We start from the raw sequence: 21195 nt of genomic DNA, 5'->3' as shown, positions 1-21195 counted from the left end.
CATTTTGTCTAATAGGTGGGGGTCTCGGGCCTCTCGGGGTTTCAGGGTTACAACTCAATGTGATAGAGCTCATAATGCTGCTCGGGGAAGCAATGTTTACCACGAGTCATGAGTATTCCTTAAGCAACTACTTGGAACCAACTCAAGAGTTCTGGGATTCCAATTACTGCACAGAAAAATGGCAATCCGCTGCTGTCACCAAAAGCCAGGGACAGTAAGACTAAGTTCCTGCTCACGGGGAGGCAAGGAAGACTTCTTGTTTCCAGCAAGGTAGAAATGGCCACTTCACACAGTTATCCTTAAGAATGTACCATGGGGGGCTGGAGAGACGGCTCAGCAGTTAAGAGCACTGGCTGCTGCTCTTCCTGAGGACCGGAGGTTCAATTCCCAGCTCTCACATGGCAGCTCACAACTGTCTGTAACTCCATTTCCAGGGGATCCGACACCCTCACACAGACACACGTGCAGGCAAGACACCAATGCACAGAAAATAAATCTTTAAAAATAAATAAATAAGGGGTCGGGGATTTAGCTCAGTGGTAGAGTGCTTGCCTAGCAAGCCCAAAGCCCTGGATTCGGCCCTCAGCTCTGGGGGGGGGGGGGAGACATAGATAGATAGATAGATAGATAGATAGATAGATAGATAGATAGATAGATAGATAGATAGATAGATAGATGAATAAATAAATAAATTTAAAAATAAAAGGGTACATAAGAAAAAGAAGAATGTACCATGATAAAGGCCACTTCATCAAAGACCTCAGCCACGTTTAAATGTATGGGTGGACTGTGGGAGACTACTTACATAGCACTTATACTATGAGGCAGGGGAATGTAACATATACTGGGAGATACACTCAAATCGTATTGTGTGTGTGTGTGTGTGTGTGTGTGTGTGTGTGTGTGTGTGTGTGTGTGTTGACGGATGTCAGAATCTGAAGATGCTCAAGTCCCTTAGATAAAATAGTGTGGTATTTGCATATGACCACAGGTATTTAGGGCTTCCACTTACAAAGCCTGATGCGATACTGGGAGCCCCGAGGTAAAATAACCACGTAAGCAGCAACAGTCCTGGTTCCGCCTGGAAATTCTCCGACTAAAACATCTGTTGATCATTACCAAGTGGTTCCTGGCGCACACACAGACAGGCGTGGTCTCCTTATCAGCCCAATTGGGAAGCGGCCTGTTAATCCTAGAAACACAGCCTCGTCTTGTTCAGGAGACCTTTGCCTCTTTCCTCCTTATCAACATGGCGGGTTCTCATTAACTCAAAGCCCTTAAGACAATTCCTATGGATTGAAGATCCCAGAATTTGTGAGGGACAAGGGTGGTATCACAGTATTCTAAGATAAAGTGCATTTTAATATAGTTGGAATTTAAAGATTATAAAGATTATTGACTTTTAAATGTTTTCATACAATGTATTTTGATTATATTCTTTTCCTTCCCCCCACCCAACTTCATCTTCTCTCTTCTTCTCTCCCTCTTTCTTGGGAAGCAACAACAACAACCAAACAAAATTGAAAACAGACTAACAATCAAAAAACAAAAAAGAAAATCAATAAGAGAAAAAAATTATCAAAGCAAAACAATAAAGCACGTGTGTGCGCACACACACAGAGACAGAGTCTAAACCGGGGGGGGGGGGGGGTATCACACATCTTTAACCCCAGCACTCAGGAAGCAGAGGAAGATGGATCTCTGTGAGTTCGAGGCCAACCTGGTCTACAGCGTCAGATCCAGGACAGTTACATAAACCAAGTCTCAAAAAAAAAAAAAGCCATTTTGTGTTGGCCAACCACTCCCAGGAAGGGGGCCTTGTCCTGAGTGTGGCTGATATTCCCAGAGACGCTCCACTAGAGAAAACAGCCTTTCCCTTCACAGCAGGTCCACAGCTCCCTGGTCAGGGAGGCGGCTTCATCACTTTCATTACTTCCCCTTCTCGATACTAGGATTTGGGGTCCGGCTGGAAGCTGCGCAGGTCTTGTGCAGGCTGTCATAATCTCTGTGAGTTCATCTCTGCGTCAGTCCTGTTTTGTCTGGAAGATGTTGTTTCCTTGGAAGTCATCCACCACCTCTGGCTTTTACAATAGAAATTAGGGTTTTTCTGCCTCAACTAAATGTACTAGTCTCTGCTGACTCCCCATGGGAGGCCTTGCCTTGGAGGACGTGGGTAATGGGTGGGGGATTTGGGGGGAAGGCTGGGGGGCAGGAGGAGGGAGGAGAGGGGGATCTGTGGTTGGTATGTAAAATTAATGGAACATTTCCTAATTAAAAAAAGAACAAAAAAAAAATGGTTTGGTTTTCCTAGACAGAGTTTCTCTGTGTAGGTTTGGAGCCTGTCCTGGCTCTGTAGACCAGGCTGGCCTTGAACTCACAGAGCTCCACCTGCCTTCCCAGTGCTGGGATTAAAGGCATGTGCCACCACCACCCAGCACAGATAATAATTTTTAATGAAAAAAAATATGCCCCCAAATTGCACTACAAACACAAGTCATGTACCATGCTAAATGTGTACTAGCTTATTAATAATTGGTAAGTTATTTTTTTCCCTAAAACACAATCTGTCTTCCCTAGGAGTTTAAGATAGTACCCTTTGCCGCTATAAGATCGGAATTCTAAAGGGACGTTCAGTGGCTCAACAGCAGTGTTTTTGGAACCATGTGGGACAGTTTCCACAATGGTCTCTAGGCAACTGCCTAACATGGGGAAATCTAAGCTGTGACCCTGTTCCAACCAAAGTTGTCATTTTATCAATTGCGTGGTAGGTTTCATTGTGGGGTGAAGTTGCAGAGATAATACCAGAAAAAAAAAGTCTAAAAAACCACAAACCACATATGCCAAAGCACTGGCGGGTGACCACATTCCTTGGGAGTCAGAGGCAGGCCCTACCTCCGTTTTCCAAAGCTGCGGATTGCAGAAACATCCTAGAAAACACAGTCCAGGACCCAGGGAAACAAAGGGCGAACAGTGCTTCTGCCCATGGGGTGGCTAAGAGACTTGAGTCACATGCAGGGACGGACGAGCCTAAGCGTTCTCATGACTCCCAAGGAATGTGAGGGTCCCAGACCCAGTGCATCCAGAATGAGTGAGAAAAGGATAAAGACTTGCAGAGGACAAAGTTCAAAATCCTCCCCCTGGCTCTCTTGATTTTCCTTGCTCCTCTGCTGTAGCCACACAGGCCTCTCTTCTCTCCCTAGCACTCTCATCCCAGGGCCTTGGAGCTGCTGGACAGGCTGTTCCCTCAGCCAGGAAGGCCCTGCATGAAGCTCCCTCCCCTCATTCAGGTCCACTCCCCAGCCTGGAGTCACTCTCTACCCCTTACATGTCTTGCCTTCAAAGTGACTGTCACAATCTGACACGGTACTTACCCATTCGCTATGGGTCTCCGCTCAGCAGGATATAAGATCCCCAAAAACAGACCCTGTGTTTACTGCTGTGTCTGTGTCTATCTTCCAGGAGAAAGAGCCATGTTTTACTGGCATGCTTACCATCATGGGTTGAATTGTGCCCCCTCAACATTCATATGTTGACATCTCAACTCCCAGTATCCTACAATGTAGCCTTATTAGAAGACAACCTCTTTGCAGAAGTAATTAAACAGGAACGTGGTCATACGGGAGGGTCCTCTTCCAAGGAAACCATATCCACGTAAGAAAAGGAAGCAGAGACACAGATCAGCAGCACACAGAGGTGATGTGAAGACACGGGATGGGATGACGTGCAACATGTCTGTCTAGGAGAGGATCCTGGGACAGATGCTCTTTCGGAGCCCTCAGAAGGAAAACAGCCTTTGACCTCAGACGTGGGGCCTACAGAACACTGGAAGAAGACATTTCTGTCATTAAAACCACCCAGTTCGGCTGGGGGGAGTGGGTGGTGCACTCAGGAGGCAGAGGCAGGTGGATCTCTGTGAGTTCAAGGCCAGCCTGGTCTACAGAGCTCATTCCAGGACAGCCAGGGCTACATAGAGAAATCTGGTCTCAAAAAAAAAAAAAAAAAAACAACCACCCAGTTCTTGGAACTTTGTCCAGCAGCCACAGTGAGCTAACATATCCACTGAAATCAAAGTGTCGCAAAATCCATCTGTGAAGTGTGAGCTTTCCCCTTTAAAACCAGGCCTCCAGGGCAAAAGTTTCTTACTAAAGCCTCACAGCCTTCAATGCAGAACAGCGCTGCACAGGGTGTGGGCTGTGGATCTGAGCGGATTCCCATTCTTCACTAGCAAAACCACAGAACCTCTGTGCCTTCTACTCATTCATTATACAGTCAAAAATACTCAGGTTGTAAAGCTCCGGATATCAGCGAAAGCACTCTGTAAGAAGCATGTTGCCCGTGCTAAGGGTTTGTTCCAACGAAAGCTGCGTTGAAATGTAATCGCTAATGTAATAGCTCTGGATGTGCCGGGACCTTCGAGACGTGGTCATGTCATATGAGCTCCACTCTCGGGAAAGGATTAACAGAGATCTCAAAGGGCTGCATCCGCGTATTCGTTATCTTTCCGTTACTGGGAGAGGATGCCATGACCAAGGCAGCGCACACAAGGCAGGGCTTATGGTTCCAGAGGGACAAGAGTCCATCACGATGGGGAGGTACGGCGGGAGGAGCATGGAGCTGAGAGGTCAGACCCTCAGCGGCGAGTTCAAAGCGGAAAGGGGGTGAAACGGAAGTAAGGAGAAGCTATAGCCATATACCTCAAAACGTCCCCCGGTGATGCCCTCCCTCCAGCAAGGCTGGACCACCTAAACCTCCCCAAACGGCACCACCAAAGAGTGTTCAGAACCCCGAGACTGTGGAGGACACTTCGTCCACAACCACTACAGTCCGTTACCTCGGAGAGGGTTCGTACACAGTGAGCGAGTCCCTCGTGTGCTGTTTCTCCTAAAACCGCCCACTTGCCATTCGGCTATGCGCCGTGAGTCGGAGCGGCTCAAGGCTCCCATCACCGCCACGCTCTCAGGCTCCCCTCCGTCCCCAAGCCATGAGCCAAAATAATAAAAGTCTTTCTTCTGCTCATTACCAAACCTCAGATATTCTGTTCGGCGACAGAATGAGGCAGGGAATGTGGATTATCGGGCCGCAAGCATAGCGACTACAACTGGCTGCAAAAGCAACCGTGTGAACAGACACCCACGCCTGGAAGGAGGGGTCCACGGGGAAAGTGTCACTCTGAGACGCTTCAGTGGGCACGCCTACTAGTTTCCAGACAGCCAAAACATCACTTTGAACAGGTAAGAGATGCCGACCGTTGAAGTGAGTAGCATATGGGGCTGGCGAGACAGCGGGGCAGGAGTGCCTCCTGCTCTTTCCAGGGACCTGAGTCCAGCCCCCGGCACCCACATCAGGGAACCCGATGCTCTCTGAGTGGCCAGGTTTTCACCATGTGACAGATGAGAAGGTCACATAAAGACGGGGACAGACAAAGGTGAAAATGTCTTGGACCAAAGGGGAATAAAGGAAAGGACGAATGAACTGAGCAAGGGGGGTGGGGGGCTCTGCCCTCTCCTTTCCTGGTGGTTTTATGTAGCTTCGCAGCTACGGGAGTCAAAAGGAGCGGGGAAGCAGCAGAAACAGAAGATACACGAATTACCCTTTAGAAACTAGGGCAGAGAAGCAGGTGGCGTGAGCGGGATAAAGGACTGTGTTTCGGCACCAACCAGGGATCTGCCCAGGGAGGGACGGCACCGGTTCTCAAATTCCCCGCCTTGCCTATCAGATGGGAAAGGCATTCTGGGCATCCCGGAGCTGTCCACCGTCTTCCCTGGTCACCTCGGAGACCTGTCAGAGGCAAAGTGTCTGTGCTCAGTGCCGTGGCCTCCAGCCTCGGGACTTTGTCTCCATCCCAGGGAATCCTGGACCCCAAGTTTCTGGCAGGGTTCAGAAGGTGGTGAACTTTAATCCAAGGAAGTCCCAGCGCCATGGCAACTGTACCCATGGTGCGTCTGGAAGCCTAGCAAGAAAGCACTGAGCAGATCGGGCTCTTCACGTTGCACATGAGTACGGAGGAGTTCAGTTTCCCCTCTCAAAACTGCAAAGAGGCAGCCCTATGTTGTGGAGTATTTTGGTCGAATTCTGACACTCCCGAGACTGCCAATAAAGTTTGCTTTGAATCAAAGGGCAGAGCTAGGTGATCAAAATTAGCCATAGAGGTTTGGGAGGACTCAGGACAGATAGAGAGACACAAGAAGTAGCAGGGCAGGGCTTGGAGGGAGTCTAGGCCCTTTGGGATTGAGAGACAGACAGACAGACAGACAGATCGCTTCACTGCCACTTCTGATCTTTCAGGTTCTTACCCCAATATCTGACTCCCGGGTGTTTTTAATTGATAAAGAATAATTAGATAAAACAATTCAGCCAGCCCTACCTGAGTCATGCATACCACCCTCTCTCAGGCTCGGGGAGCACTGGAGAAACGAGGGGCAGAAAGAACGTAAGGGCTGAAAAACAACAAGAGGGGCCGTAAGATAACTTCTCTAGGGCAAGGCCCAGCTATCGCAACCACAAATTCTGCAGCTTTGGAGACCTGCACAGGGTATACATGAGGATGGGCTCCTCAACAGTCAGATACGGATACAAGAGACTTGGAGGGCCTTGGCACTCACTGCTCAACTATCTGGTAGCATTAGAGTCAGGCAGATTCATTGCCTCCGATTATGTAAGCACCCATGATCCCACCAGGTCTCCATAGATAGCTCCAACCCAATGGTCACACAAACGGCCCCGATTAAACTGTGGGTCCCAAAACAAAACCATTAAGTCACGGACTGGGAAAAGGGAGGGTGGAGGGGAAAAGCAATCAGAACATATTATAGATGTGTCTACATGTATGAGATTATCAAATAACAAAATCAGTCAACGAAGATGTCTACACTTTTAAAGATGAATGCTTTGGGGCTAGTGAGATGCTCCAGTGGGTAAACAGACTTACTTGCTGCCAAGGGTCACAACCTGAGTTTAATCCACAGCACCCATATGGTAGGAAAAGAGAATCGATCTGGCGATTGTCCTCTGACCTCCACACGCGCGCCATGGCGCTCACACGTGAGGCCCCTCCGCCACCCAGTAAATAAATAAATGGGGGAAAATGTTTAAATGAATGCTTAGGTTAAAAAAAATTGCTGAACAGGTTAAATTCACTTGCGTGCGCACACACAATACACACACATACACACACACACACACACACACACACACACACACACACACACACACCCCTCAGTTGAATTCTTCCTAATATCTGCTTTATTTAAACTCCCAGTTTGAGCTGAGCCTACACAGAGAAAATGGACATTCAAATGGATGGAAAGCTGAGAAGAATAAAATAAAAAATAAAAAATCAGGGTTGTAGTATTTGTTGGGAGAACCACGCTTTGTAATGAGCTAACCAAAGAGAGCACAGAGGATAACGTGATCAACACCCTGCAGGATGTCTGACTAGAGAATTCTTTAACCGGGACGGTTGTGCATGCGAAGAACACTCCTTTTTCATCCACACATAAAGCAGGGTAGGACACTCCTGCTTCAAAGAGTCTGCTACAATCCCTACCTACAACCCAGTCCTTCCAAACTTCTGCCTGGGGAAGCAGAGCCCTGGGCCATGATGTTTATTTTTCTATTTAGTTTTGCAGACCGCTCGGCCTGGATTGAAACACTGGACCCCCTACCCAGTCCGTAGTCCCCAGTCGTCTTTCCTGGGAGCTGCTGCCACCCCCACATTCCTAGAGCTCCCTCAGGGCCCCCAAAGTTTACACGATTACTGGGGAAAGAGACCAAATAGCGAAGAAGGCCACGCCCCCCAAGGGATGGCTAGATTCAGCCACAAACCACAATGCAACAGGCTGGTAGCCATATCTTTTACACCTATTTCCATTTTCTCCTCTGGTACGGTCAACTGAAGCTATCCAGGAAAAAAAAAAAAAAAAAACAAACAGGGTGAAAAAAATGAAGCCGAACAGCAAGGAAGATGAGATGCAGCGGCTATAAAAAAGGATGTCTCGCCGGGCGTTGGTGGTGCACACCTTTAATCCCAGCACTCGGGAGGCAGAGCCAGGCGGATCTCTGTGAGTTCAAGGCCAGCCTGGGCTACCAAGTGAGTTCCAGGAAAAGTCGCAAAGCTACACAGAGAAACCCTGTCTCAAAAAAAAAAAAGGATGTCTCCACCTCAGCCCTCCGGGATGGCTGGCCAGGTACGTGGGTCTAGGTAACCATCAATGGTGGTAGATCTCCCGGTTCTCAGACCCTGCACAGGCCATCCTGTGGCCCCAACGCACACTTCCGGCACGCTGGCAGCCGACGACAACAAAACACACTCTTTAGGGAGGAAGGAACTAAGTCATCTTAACTCAGGTCTACAGAAAATTGCCCCAAGTGCTTTGATAACAATGATGACATTAAACTAGTGGGGGAAAAAAAAAAGAGGTAGGGTGTGACTTTTCCTCCCTCACCTGATCTCTAATTAAACTTGACAATTATTTCTCCAGACTGCACCTACACAGCCTGCTTCTTAAACGGCACAACCACAGAGAGGCACACAGCTCACAACCCGGCTGAAAACAAAACGACCCGGCACCCGGACGCTCCCTTCCCCAGCACCCCGGGATCTGAAGGCTGAGGAGCAGGTCTCCACCCCCTCCACACCCCTAGTCCCCACACAGGTGGAATGGGAGCCGGCAAACAAGTCACGCAGCTCTTGTGGAGTGCTCTTCAGAACCCTCCCGTGATCCCGTGCGCGGCTGAGTCAACCTGACACCAGGAGGTCCCAGTGCGTCAGTACCCAGGGCTCTCAAGGGTTCCAAGAGCCAATTTTATTGATTCTGATAGGAGCAAGACCAACAAAGGGCAGGAGTCGGGGCAGGAATGTTCACAAGGGCAGAGTGGGAAAAAGGCAACAATGATGGTCTGGATGGTGTGGGAAAGAGTAAATGACCGGCTTCAGGAGACTGATGTCACACTGCAAAGACAAAGGTGGCTGACGGCTTCACGCGCTCTCAAACTCGTCCACTTTGGAGGGATTCCACAAAGCCTGCTCTGGCCACTCCTAAACACACACCCTCCCTCTTCCCCTGCCCTTCTCCAGAGCACCTACAGTGAAACAAAGCAAAATGGCTTCGGGTTGTATTTAAATATTAAAGTCTATGAATACAAAGTAACATGCCTGCAATGTGTCCAAAGAGTAAGAAAACGATAAAGCCAAAGGAATACAAAGGTCTCCTCCACTGTGTAGCGGCATCTATGAGATATTCATACCTATCCATCCGGCAATCAAACAAAACTACCTTTCCCAGAAGTACCCATAAATCCAAGCTGCATACCACCTACTAGTTCGGCTATCTGTGATGTGATACACTAACCTGAACTTTCATTGGACAGATTTTGACTTTGCAAAGCCATGTGATTACAGCCTAGGAAGATGGCTCAGTGGGTAAAGAGTTTGCTGCACCTGCAGGAGGTACTGAGTCTAGATCCCCGACACCGCCATACAAGCTGGGCATGGCCTGTCCATGAACCCCGAGATCAGTGAACACGTACAGGTAGAGGCTGGCCACTGAGCTCTAGGGATGCTCTATCTCTGTCTCCTCACTGCTGAGTTCACAGGCACAAGCCACCACACCCAGCTTTTAAATATGGGAGCTGGGGCTCTGAACTCAGGTCCTCAAGCTTGTACACAAAGCTATTTTACCAGTCCCCAGGACATCTGGACAAACACCTGTACATTGCAGCCCAGATACTTTGACACAGAACATAATACTTTGCTGTTAAGCACAGCAAAACAATGAAAGTGAAAAATAAAATAAGGTAGCCGGCAGTGGTGGCGCACGCCCTTAATCCCAGCACTCAGGAGGCAGAGGCAGGTGGATCTCTGAGTTCGAAGCCACCCTGGTCTACAAAGCGAGTTCCAGAACAGCCAGAGCCACACAGAGAAACCATCTCGATAAACAAGCAAACAAACAAAAGTAAATAAATAAATAAAAGATGGCCAAACTTGGTGGTACATGCCTTTAATCCCAGAACTTGGGAGGCAAAGGCAGGCCTGGTCTACATAACAAGTTTCAGACCAGTCAAGGCTATATATATAGTAAGACCCTATCTCAAAAAACATACAAATAAGAAGAAACACACAATTGAGGAAGAGACTCGGGAGCACTAATTTTAAATCAAACCATCCCCAGCATTTTTAACAAGATGAAATGATAAACGGACACAACATCTCCTTTGGGACATGGAAACAACTGTCACATTGTCACAACTCCCCTACATATCATATCTTAGGTACTTTTCAAGTAGAAGTCACACACTGGGGTTTTCTGAAGTCCTCTGCCCCGGGTGGACGGCCCCGTTCCATCCCTTCCCCGGTCTATAATCGACACTGATCAAAGCCCATCTCTCCCTGGACAAGATTAAGAAATGTTCATTAAGCTCTTTGTTTCTCTTACTCATTCGCTCTTTTGAAATAAAGTTCATTTATTCCTTAAGACAGCTGTGAGAAGCCTCACATGGCATCCATGCCTACTGCAGGCAGGCAGGCAGGCATCCTGATGATGCCCTCCCTCAGTAGTTCCCAGGACAACCAAAGCTGATGCTAAGGTCACTGTAGACTTAGCTTGAGAGTACTCCTCAGTGTTTCAAATGTGTAAGCGGTCAACTGGTGGTTGGTTGGTTGGTTGGTTGGTTGGTTGGTTGGTTGGTTGGTTGAGTTTTTTGTTTTGTTTTGGGTTTTGCTGTTTGGCTTTCAAGACAGGGTTTCTCTGCGTAACAGTCCTAGCTGTCCTGGAACTCACAGAGATCTGCCTGCCTCTGCCTCTCAACTGCTAGGATTAAAGGCATGCACCACCAAGCTGGACTGTTTGTTTTTAAAATAAGACTTTAAAGACAGGTTAATAGTTTTAGTTTCTTCTCAACCCCACCTGGTTTATGGAAATTGGAGTGTGGGAAGAAAGAGAAATCTTACTAGCAAATTGCTTGGTACCTGCCAATAAAGAAGTGGCCTTCCTTATCACAAATACTACACCACAGAGCCATGGCAACCTGCTGCAGGGATGTGAAGCGCTGGGTATGGAGGAAGTTGGCCAGCCTCTGCCCAGCTAGTCCGGCCTATTTCACAGAGCTGTCGGTACTTGTGAGTACATGAACCACTTCCACAAACCTTCCTGCAGGTTCAGGAGACAGAGCCAAGGAGGACAGGGCCTCCAGAACAGTAGAACAGGCATGGTGGCACGTGCCTTTTAATCCCAGCACTCCGGAGGCTGAGGCAGAAAGGTCCAGGGCTGGCTTGAGCTCTAAAGAGATTTTTTAGGCCAGCCTGGACTACATAAAAAGACACAGTTTCCAAAAGAAAAAAGCGACAAAGGGTATTGAAATGGCCCAGCAGGTAAAAAAGGCTTGCTCACAAACCTGATGACCTAAATTCAATCCCTGGGATTCACATACTGGAAGGCGAGAACCAATTCCTGAAAGCTGTTATACACACACACACACACACACACACACACACACACACACACACACACACCATCCAAATAATAAAGGTAATAAAAGAAATAAAGAAATCAAAACAAAAAATAAAGAACAAAAGAACAGTAAGGGAAATCGATCAAGCCATTATATCCTCCTCATGCATGGCCCAAGACACAGAATTCAGGTACAAAAAGCTCGAGGTTTTCTGCCCTTTCCGTTTCGTTCCCGGGGAAGGTGGATGAAGGAAAGCCCTGACAAATTCCACCTCTCGGGTTCCATCCCAAAAGCCAGTACTGAGTGAGTTTGGTCAGTTCACAGCGTCAACTGCATCTACACTACATGTGCGTGAAAACGGATCAACCTGGGAGATGTGCAATGCATTGCAATTAAGGAGGTCTCCAGTGTTGGCAGGGATTTAAAGAAGCTGGAAGAGTTGTACGTCCCAGGTGGGGATATTAAAGGGTATAGCTGTTGTGGAAAATGGTATAGCAGTTCCTCTCTCGGGCAGAGAACGTAGTCTTACTCAGACTTCAGGAAGAAGGAAAACCTTACCCGTGCTACAGAATGATGATGTTGATTGAAGACACTAGATTAAGTGAAATATTACAACCCCAGGTGCATTATTCTTCAGTAAGCCCTTCAAGTGGCCGACCCCTCCCCCAGGACATCTAGCTGCCAGGCTCCACCCACAGAATACTCTAACTGCCCTTAACTGCTGGACCCAGTCCCCACCCTATGGAGTCCAATCTATGGACATGAAATCCCACCAATATCCACCCTGAAAAGTTCCACCACCCTCCTAAGAAACTATAGATAAGCCCTGTATCCCACTCAGTTTGCTGCTGTTTCTTTCCAGAGCAGAAGCAACCACCCTTCTGGTTTTTTCCCTCCCAATAAATCTCTTGTGTGGGGTTTGTTGTGTGGTGACTTTGCGGGATTCCTTGGCTCCTGGCTGCCAGGATACCTTTCCGTCTGAGCTGTAATGCTTACACTGTCCACCTTGGTTTTTGATACATAGTCTCTCGCTGGCCTGGAAATACTAGACTAGACTAGCTGGACTCCCAGCCTAGAGCCTGCTGTCCCCACTCGGGATTACAAGCATCTGCCACCACCTTTTGATTTTTAAATTTTTTTTTCCTTTTGTGACTGGAGAGATGACTCAGCCCCTAAGAGCACTGGCTGCTCTTCCAGGGGACCTGGGTTCAATTCCCAGCACCCACATAGCAGCTCCCATCTATCTGTAACTCCAGTTCCAGGGGATCCGACTCCTTCACACAGACACATATGCAAAACACCAATGCACATGAAATAAAAAGATAGCATTAAAAGTTTTCTTTCAATCAGAATATATTGTCTGATTTTTTTCATTTCTTTCATCTTTTCAGGGGGAGGGGGGAGGTTGCATGTGCCATACTGTGCATGTGAACAGGTATCATTTGGATTCCCCTTGCCTATGGTGCTAAAGGTAGACAAATTTATAGGGAGCATTTCTAGAAAGGGGCTGAGGGAAGAAGGGAATTACTAGTCACTGTTGAATGGGGACAGAGTTGAAGAACTTTTGAAGATGGTGGAATGTCTGCCAAAGACTATGAATGTCCTTAATGCTGCTCAACAGAACATTGAAGGAAGTTTAAAGATGAGCTGGGAGCCAGATAAGTTGATATCTTAGTTAGGGTTTCTATTGCTGTGAAGAGACACCATGACCATGGCAACTCTTATAAAGGAAAACATTTAATTGGGGCTGGCTTACAGTTCAGAGGTTTAGTCCATTGTCATCATGGTGGGAAGCATGGCAGCGTGCAGGCAGACACGGTGCTGGAGAGGTAGCTGAGAGTCCTACATCCGGATCCGCAGGCAATGTGGGAAGAGATTGCCTCAGTTGGCTTGGCTTGAGCATCTGAGACCTCAGAGTCCAGGCCCTAGTGACACACTCTTCCTCCAACAAGGCCACACCTCCTAACAGTGCCACCCCCTGTGAGCCTACGGGGACCATTTTCATTCAAACCACCACAGTGGTAAAATGTCTGCCTGCCTGGCAAGCCTAAGGACCTGAGTTCAGTCTCCAGAACCAATGCAAACAAAAGCAGGCCCAGGCTGCTGAGATGTCTCAGTCGACGTCTGCTTCCTGCCAAACCTAACGACCTGAGTTCAATCCCCAAACCCGCCCCAACAAGTTGTCCTGTGACTTCCACAAGTGTTCTGGGAGTTTTTGTGGGTTTGTTTGTTTGTTTTTGGTTTTTTGCTTTGTTTTGTTTTGATTTTTTCAAGACAAGGGTTTTTCTGTGTAGTTTTGGTGCCTGTCCTGGATCTCTCTCTGTAGACCAGGCTGGCCTCAAACTCACAGAGATCCACCTGCTACTGCCAGCTAGTGTTCTGGGGTTTTGGGTTTTTTTTTTTTTTGGTGTGTGTGTGTGTGTGTGTGTGTGTGTGTGTGTTATTTATTTTGGTTTTTCAAGACAGGGTTTCTCTGTGCAGTTTTGGTGCCTGTCCTGGATCTCACTCTGTAGACCAGGCTGGCCTCGAATTTACAGAGGCCTGGCTCTGCCTCCCGAGTACTGGGATGAAAGGTATGCGCCGCCACCACCGCCGGGCATGTTTTATTTATTTATTATATATACAATGTTCTGCCACACACCAGAGGAGGGCACAAAATTTCATTACAGGTGGTTGTGAACCACCATGTGGTTGCTGGGAATTGAACTCAGGACCTCTGGAAAGAGCTGCCAGTGCTCTTAACCTCTGAGCCATCTCTGTACCACCACCACCACCCCCACCCCCACCACCACCACCACCACCACCACCACCACCCCCCCCCCCCCCGTGTTCTGTTTTAAACAAAACAAAATATCAGGGTATTTTGTACATGCCTGTAATATCAGCACTCAGGAGGCGGAGGAAGAGGAGAACCAACTCTTACAAGCTGTCCTCCCCACATGCAGTATGCACATGCAGCATCCCCCACCCCCCACCCCCCAAAAAAGATAAACAAATGAAAGAAAAGAATTTTAAGCTAGGAATGGCAGCAGATGCTTGTAATCCCAGTGCTGGGTGTGTGGGGACAGGCAGATCCTCGTCTACTTAGTTCTAGGCCAGCGGGGGACCATGTATCAAAAGCCAAGCTGGACAGTACGTGAAGACTAGCACCTGGGTTGTCATTTGGCCTCCACAGGCACACTCAAACATATTACATACACTCAAACATACATACATACATATTTAAAAAGAAAACAATAATTAAATGGTAAGTTTTATGCTATGTATATTTTACCACAATTTAAAAAAAAATAATAAAGCAAAGAAAGAAAAAGAAAAGTGGTCTATGTCTCAGCTTGTCCAGGAAAGTCTCGATTTATATTTTTGGCCACATCTACTAGGTATTATCCAACAGCCTCTTTCCTTCTAGTTTAATACTTGGTGACTATGACCCAAACTTGAAAACAAATAGTGTAGTCACCCTAAGGTTGAAGCGGGTGTCATCTAATTAGAACACGGCGACAATACATCGCTTACCCTCACAGCTGTGTGATTCCAAAGCCCATGATCTTCAACAGTAAGCACGCTACAATGCATCTAACGAAGTTCCTGCCCCGGGCTCACATCTCACTTGCCAGCATTTATGGCCTCAGGTCTGGGGGCTGGCACGGCTTACACAGACGTGTAAAGTGAAAAAATGTAGGGTATGTTGATGTTGACCCCTGGAAACAGCTACCCCTTTTAAAGGGCTAGGAAGGCAGATAAGCAGAATGTGATCTGGTCCAGTTCGGTGGACTGCACTATCCAGAATAAATATGCCACAACCCCAAGGGCATGCCACCAGCCTAGCCCGCAATCACCAAAGTTGTCACTGTGATTCTCCTGTATAGGGTGTGTCCCTGGAAACAAGCACACACAGAGAGACTCCACTGTCTTCTGAAGGCAGTAAGTCAACATTTACTCAGGCTTTAAGCGAAAAGTGGCCGAGAAGATTTTCCCAAACTTACTGGAGAGACCAAAACAGCGGTTTTGTTGTTGTTGTTGTTTTGGTTTTTTGGTTTTTATTTTTGTGGTTGTTTTGTTTGTTTGTTTCAAGATAGGGTTTCTCTGTGTAGCCCTGGCTGTCCTGTGACTCACTCTGCAGACCACCCTGGCCTCACACTCAGAGATCCACCTGCCTCTGCCTCCCAAGTGCTGGGATTAAAGGCGTGTGCCACCGCACCCAGCCCAGAAAAGTGATTCTAGTCAGACAGGTTTGTGGGTCACACAGACCTGAGCTGGGACCCCAGTTACCCCACCCATTTCCTCCAGCATCTGAGATGACTCAAAGTTTCCCAGGCAAACCTGTTCAAACTCCTCCTCCCTAGGCTTCCAAGAACTCAGTACTTGTCAGGACAGCATGCCGGCTTACCACACACGGCTTACCACACAGCACAGCACTTCATGAACACTAACAGCAGAAAACAGGGCACGATCCCTGGCTCCTCAGATCCTGTGCTTCTTGAATCCCCCCCTAAGTCAACCTAAGTCCAAATGCTTACTAGCAAAATATTGGGGACTGAGGACTCGGCTCAGTCTTTGAGCACTTACTTGCACAAGGCCTGTCGGGACACGGACAGAAGACTGAGGCATGGTGAACAATGCCTTGAGGAACCAGGAGAGAGGCTCCAGGGGAATAGGCAGAGGGCCTTTTACCTCAGGTGCATTTCTGTTCCCTGGACTGTTCTTAGATGCGTTTTCCTGTCTCCTGTGTTAAACATTTACACTCGACTTATAAGACATGTTGATTCTTGTTAGATGTCAAAACACAGCTACAGAATCCAATCTGTTCAGTGTGCCCTGAATCTGGATACGGCCTTCTGCCTTGCTTTCCTGCTTCCCCAGACAGAGTCTATAGTATGTGCCAGGCAACTGTGTTTACATTGATTTGTCCTGAGAAAGTTCTGGAAAAGGGCTACTCTGTCAATATTTAATATGTGCTGACCGGCGTTTATTTACATGTTTTTCTGAACTCTTAAACAACCTGCCTTGGATCATTGCTTTCTTTGTTTCATTCGTGTATAAAAGTCCACAGAAACTGCAGTCAGGTTGTCTACAGCATTAGACTGTACTCCGCCCCATTCTTTCAAAGCCCTCAGATCCCAGGTCCAGCAGACAAGATCTGCTCAGGTCGGCTGAAAGGTCGACAAGGTCCTACCTATATCCCCAGCACTTCAAACAAACAAGCAAACAAAAAAGACACATTCCATGACTCAATTCTTTGGATCTCCAAACAAAAGGCATTTGGAAGAAGCCAGAGTTATCTGGAGAACCGCTTCAACTCCCCACTGTTATTTTACTCCTTCTTGGTTGGTGTGAACTTGCAGTCCTATGTCCAACACCAGCCAAGGCGCACCCATTTGGGGGCAATCAGGTGGCCCTGAAAGGGGGAGGCTTGCCCAACTCCCCGAGACCGGCTGGGGCGGTAACACAGAGCCCAGCTCGAGCATCCAAGTCTCCAGGTGCTTCAACAATCCTCCATGCAGCCGGTGTGACATCGGTTCAGCCTCTCCTCTCTCTTTTCTCCCTGCAAATATCCCACCCGAGTCCACTCTGCTGTTTCTCTTCGGATTAAGGACAGGATATCCAGCACTAGAAATAGCTCCAAGGAAAGCCAGATACTATTTTAAACATGACAGGAGCGGTGTGCTATGCCTGGCAACACAGTGCCAGGACCTAGTCCTGATACTATGATTTTGCCTTTGTAATCAAGAAAAAAAAAATACTAATGATAGTTAGCTGTTCCCCTGAGGTTTGGCCCGATGCAGTTTCTACAGAATTACTCCATCCACACGAGCATCTGGTGACCGTGTGGCACCTGTTAATATGTAAATATTGCCTGAGTGACAAGTTGGCAGGTTCCTGTCATGACAACTGCATACATTTTATCATGAATTACTTAAAAGTAAGCACAGACTATATCATCCATTGTGCCTTAAAAAATACTTAAGTGTTTATGAGAATGATCTGACATTTAACATGTATTTTCTTAATCCAATGTATCAAATCTGAACTGGGGACACAGCTCAGTGGCAGAACACGGGCCTCACGAGTTCAGGATCCTGGACTTAGTCCCAGCACTGCAGAATTAAGTACTGAGTCCTCAGAGAGCTGTTAGTGGAACTTGGCAAATGGTGAGCAGCGTCGGTCACCATGGAAAATCCTAAGCTGAGAAACACCTTCCTGAAATGTGGTCACCAGCCCCTCCCTAAGCATGGTACTCTACCAACACTCTGGAAAACATCTTTCAAACTCACTGGTTTCAACAAATCATATGCAGGCTGTGGGCAGACTTCGTTCATGCTCTCTGAAATCTAATCTAAGTCTGAAATTAATCACTGGGGAGGTGTGTTCCTCCCACCTTATTTATTGTGTCTTGGGACTCATAAAGCCCAGACTCAAATCCTGACTTTAAAATTAACAGGTATGTGGCCCTGGGTAAGCTGCTCAAAATGGGAGCAATAACGGTACTTACTTCATCAGGACATGGGCGTCCTAATATACAAAAGCTGAGACAACTAGTGCTAGACACCGTAGTCACTATTATTATCTTGGACAAAAAACTTACTATTGTTTTTAGAAATGAATAGATCGGGTGCTTCAATAATAAATAAATTAAGCTCCTTAGAACCAAGTACTACACAGAGGAAAAGCAGTTGTTTTGTTTTTTTGTTTGTTTTTATGTTTTGTTTTTCGAGACAGGGTTTCTCTGTGTAGCTTTGCACCTTTCCTGGAACTCACTCCGTACGTAGCCCAGGCTGGCCTCGAACTCACAGAGATCCGCCTGGCTCTACCTCCCAAGTGCTGGGATGAAAGGCATGCACCACCACCGGGCTTTCTATCTCTTCTTAAAAAACAATGGGAAGTCCTGGTGAAATCAGTCTGGACAAAGTGACAATACAGTATTAGTGGACTCCACTCTACACGTCCTTACGTATCAGTAATCTATTAACATTTTGTTTAGCTGGCAAGTTTTCTAGTATGAGCTCTTTTAAAATCTGGCTATTTTATAATGAAAGTGCAGATTTTTTTAGTTTTGCTCTAAAAAGCAGAAGTCCCAACATTTTAGGGCCCTCATCCTCTGCGTGGCAAACAGTGGTCCAGAGCTCAGCAACTGTGCCCATTAAGGCAGCATTACTAATACTATTCAGGGTGCTGGGTTGGGGGAGGGGGACCACACATCAGTCACTGATGTTCCTTCCAACCTAGTCCCTGGTGCGATCTCAGATTTATTTCAACCTCCACTCTGTACCCTCAAGTGTTCTTCCTAATTTCCACTTAAATTCTTTATTTTGCTTTATTTTATTTTACATGTATTGATTGTTTTGCCTGCATGTATGTACACGCACCATGCTGGTGCCTGGTGCCCATGGAGGACAGAAGACGGCATCGGGTTCCCTGGAACTATAGTTACAAATAGTTGTGAGCTGCCATGTGGATGCTGGGAATTGAACCTGAGTCCTCTGTAAGAGCAGCCAGGGCTGTTAAACACTGAGCCATCTCTCCAGCCCTCCTAGTTTCCATTTTAAATGTGACACAAAATGCAACTCCTGAAAAAGACATGGAAGGTCCTACACATCTATCTAGATGTCCAACTGCAGCATGGCTTCTAATAGCAAAAAAGGAATTGACCTCAACAGCAATATGTACTGGATGAACAAACAGTACAAAAATCCAAGCAACAGCCGGGTGGTGGTGGTGGTGGTGGCGGTGGCGGTGGTGGTGGTGGCGGCGGCGGCGGCGGCGGCGGCGGCGGCGCTCGCCTTTAATCACAGCACTCGGGAGGCAGAGCCAGGCAGATCTCTGAGTTCTGAGGCCAGCTTAGTCTACAGAGCGAGATCCAGGACAGGCACCAAAACTACAGAAAAACCCTGTCTCAAAAAAAAAAAAAAATCCATGCAAGAGAATATCAGAAAGTCTCCAAAAGTAATAAAGAAAATGTAGTCGGGCGGTGGTAGCACACGCCTTTAATCCCAGCACTTAGGAGGCAGAGGCAGGCGGATCTCTATGAGTTCGAGGCCAGCCTGGTCTCCAAAGCGAATTCCAGGAAAGGCGCAGAGCAACACAGAGAAACCCTGTCTCGAAAAACCAAAAAAAAAAAATAAAAGAAAAGAAAATGTAAGCATACAAAAATGGAAATGTATCCAGAACACATTAAGCAGGAGAAAAAAAAAAAAGGTGCAGAAGACTATGTGATCTATATAGTTCTATATAGTCCAGTCTATGAGAAATGAATCACTTATATGCTTTCATTTCAATTTTTGAAAGAACATACAACCAGTTTTTAATTAATCATATTACTTTTACACTTTTTTTCTAATAAAGGGAAGCCCTGTGAACAGGTATTTCAAATCATTTCATGAGTAATAGCCATCAAATCTTCATGTCATTTATCCGGTTATCTTTCTTAGTAATGCTCTCTGAGAGTCAAGCTTGATATCATCTCTTGAGCAAGAATAAGAAACAACGGAAACCTCCAGGCAGCGGCCAGCGGCCATCCATACCTGGCTCGCTGCGGAAGCCGCCCTTGGGGAGTGTTCCTCGGCCCCTGTTGCCTCTTCAGGGGTCATTTCAAAAGATGCGGAGACACACACAGAAGACAGACACAAGAGCTGCCCGGCTCAGCTGCAAACGACCCCCAAGGGCCGCTGCAGGAAGCTCTAGCCGGTCAGAACCAGGGAGAACCACCTTTCGCCATCCCAACTCTAACCAAAGGCAACCGAATCGCACCCAAACACGTGCACTTCTAAAGTCACCCCTAAGAGCTGGGCAGGGTGGTGCAAAGGCAGGCGGATCTCTGTGAGTCCCAGGCCAGCCTGGTCTACATAGCGAATCCCAAGTCAGCCTGGGCTACACTGGGAGACCCTGTCTCAAAAAACAAATCAAAAGGAACAAACAGTTATCACTAACGCGCCACAGCACACCCACGTGCCTTCTTTCAGAGCTTCTTACCCTCCTTACTCTGAACAACGGCAAAGCACTAATAAACACGCTGTGTGTTTCTGCTATGGGTGTCTACTCCGAGCTAGCCGGCAAGCACGGGAGTCAGCCTCAGTCCCATTATTAGGAAATTAGTTTTCACAATACTCTAATACTGCTTTTGAAAGAACGGAGGAACTACGATCCTCTTTGCTATCCTTACTCACAGATCCTCCTTTTTATATTCTAGTGTTCCCCATGCCACTCTTTAGTCCTTAGGAATGTTTCAAGACTTACTGGGGGGGGGGGGGAGCTGGAGAGACCGCTCAGCAGCTGAGAGCACTGGCTGCTCTTCCAGAGGACCCGGGTTCAATTCCCAGCACCTACATGGCAGTTCACACCTGTCTGTAACTCCAGTTCCAGAGCTTCTGACACCCCCACCCAGGCATACAAGCAGGCAAATGTGTAAAATTTATGAGCATAAAATAAAAATAAATTATTTTTTAAAACAAAGACTTATTGTAAAAAACATTCTAAATCACACGGCTGTCTGATCCACACGAACAGTTTAAAACCTTTAAAGGTGCAAACAAGCATGCACTGTGCATACCAACACACACACACACACACACACACACACACACACAACCATTGATTCAGGTCCCACTAACTCAGAACTAGTAGTAACACAAACCACCCTTCACATTTCAATCTGAACTATCTAACTGTGGCTTGTTAAACAACTGGAAAGATAAGAAGAGATGAATGATTTAAGATTTCAAGTCATCCTTCTCACTGTTCTTCCACAGC

General features: G+C 47.1%; 1 protein-coding gene across 2 annotated transcripts in view; it reads right to left on the bottom strand.

Annotated features, from left to right (window-relative positions):
- The window catches only part of Mreg (melanoregulin), a 61871-nt gene that overhangs the window by 18738 nt on the left and 21938 nt on the right, over positions 1-21195 (bottom strand). The gene's annotated exons all lie outside the window — the stretch shown is intronic.

The sequence above is a fragment of the Peromyscus maniculatus genome, chromosome 13 (genome assembly GCF_049852395.1).
Source record: "Peromyscus maniculatus bairdii isolate BWxNUB_F1_BW_parent chromosome 13, HU_Pman_BW_mat_3.1, whole genome shotgun sequence".
NCBI lineage: Eukaryota > Metazoa > Chordata > Mammalia > Rodentia > Cricetidae > Peromyscus > Peromyscus maniculatus.
Note: the sequence above shows the minus strand (reverse complement) of the source record. Positions and strands in the feature narration are given on the sequence as shown.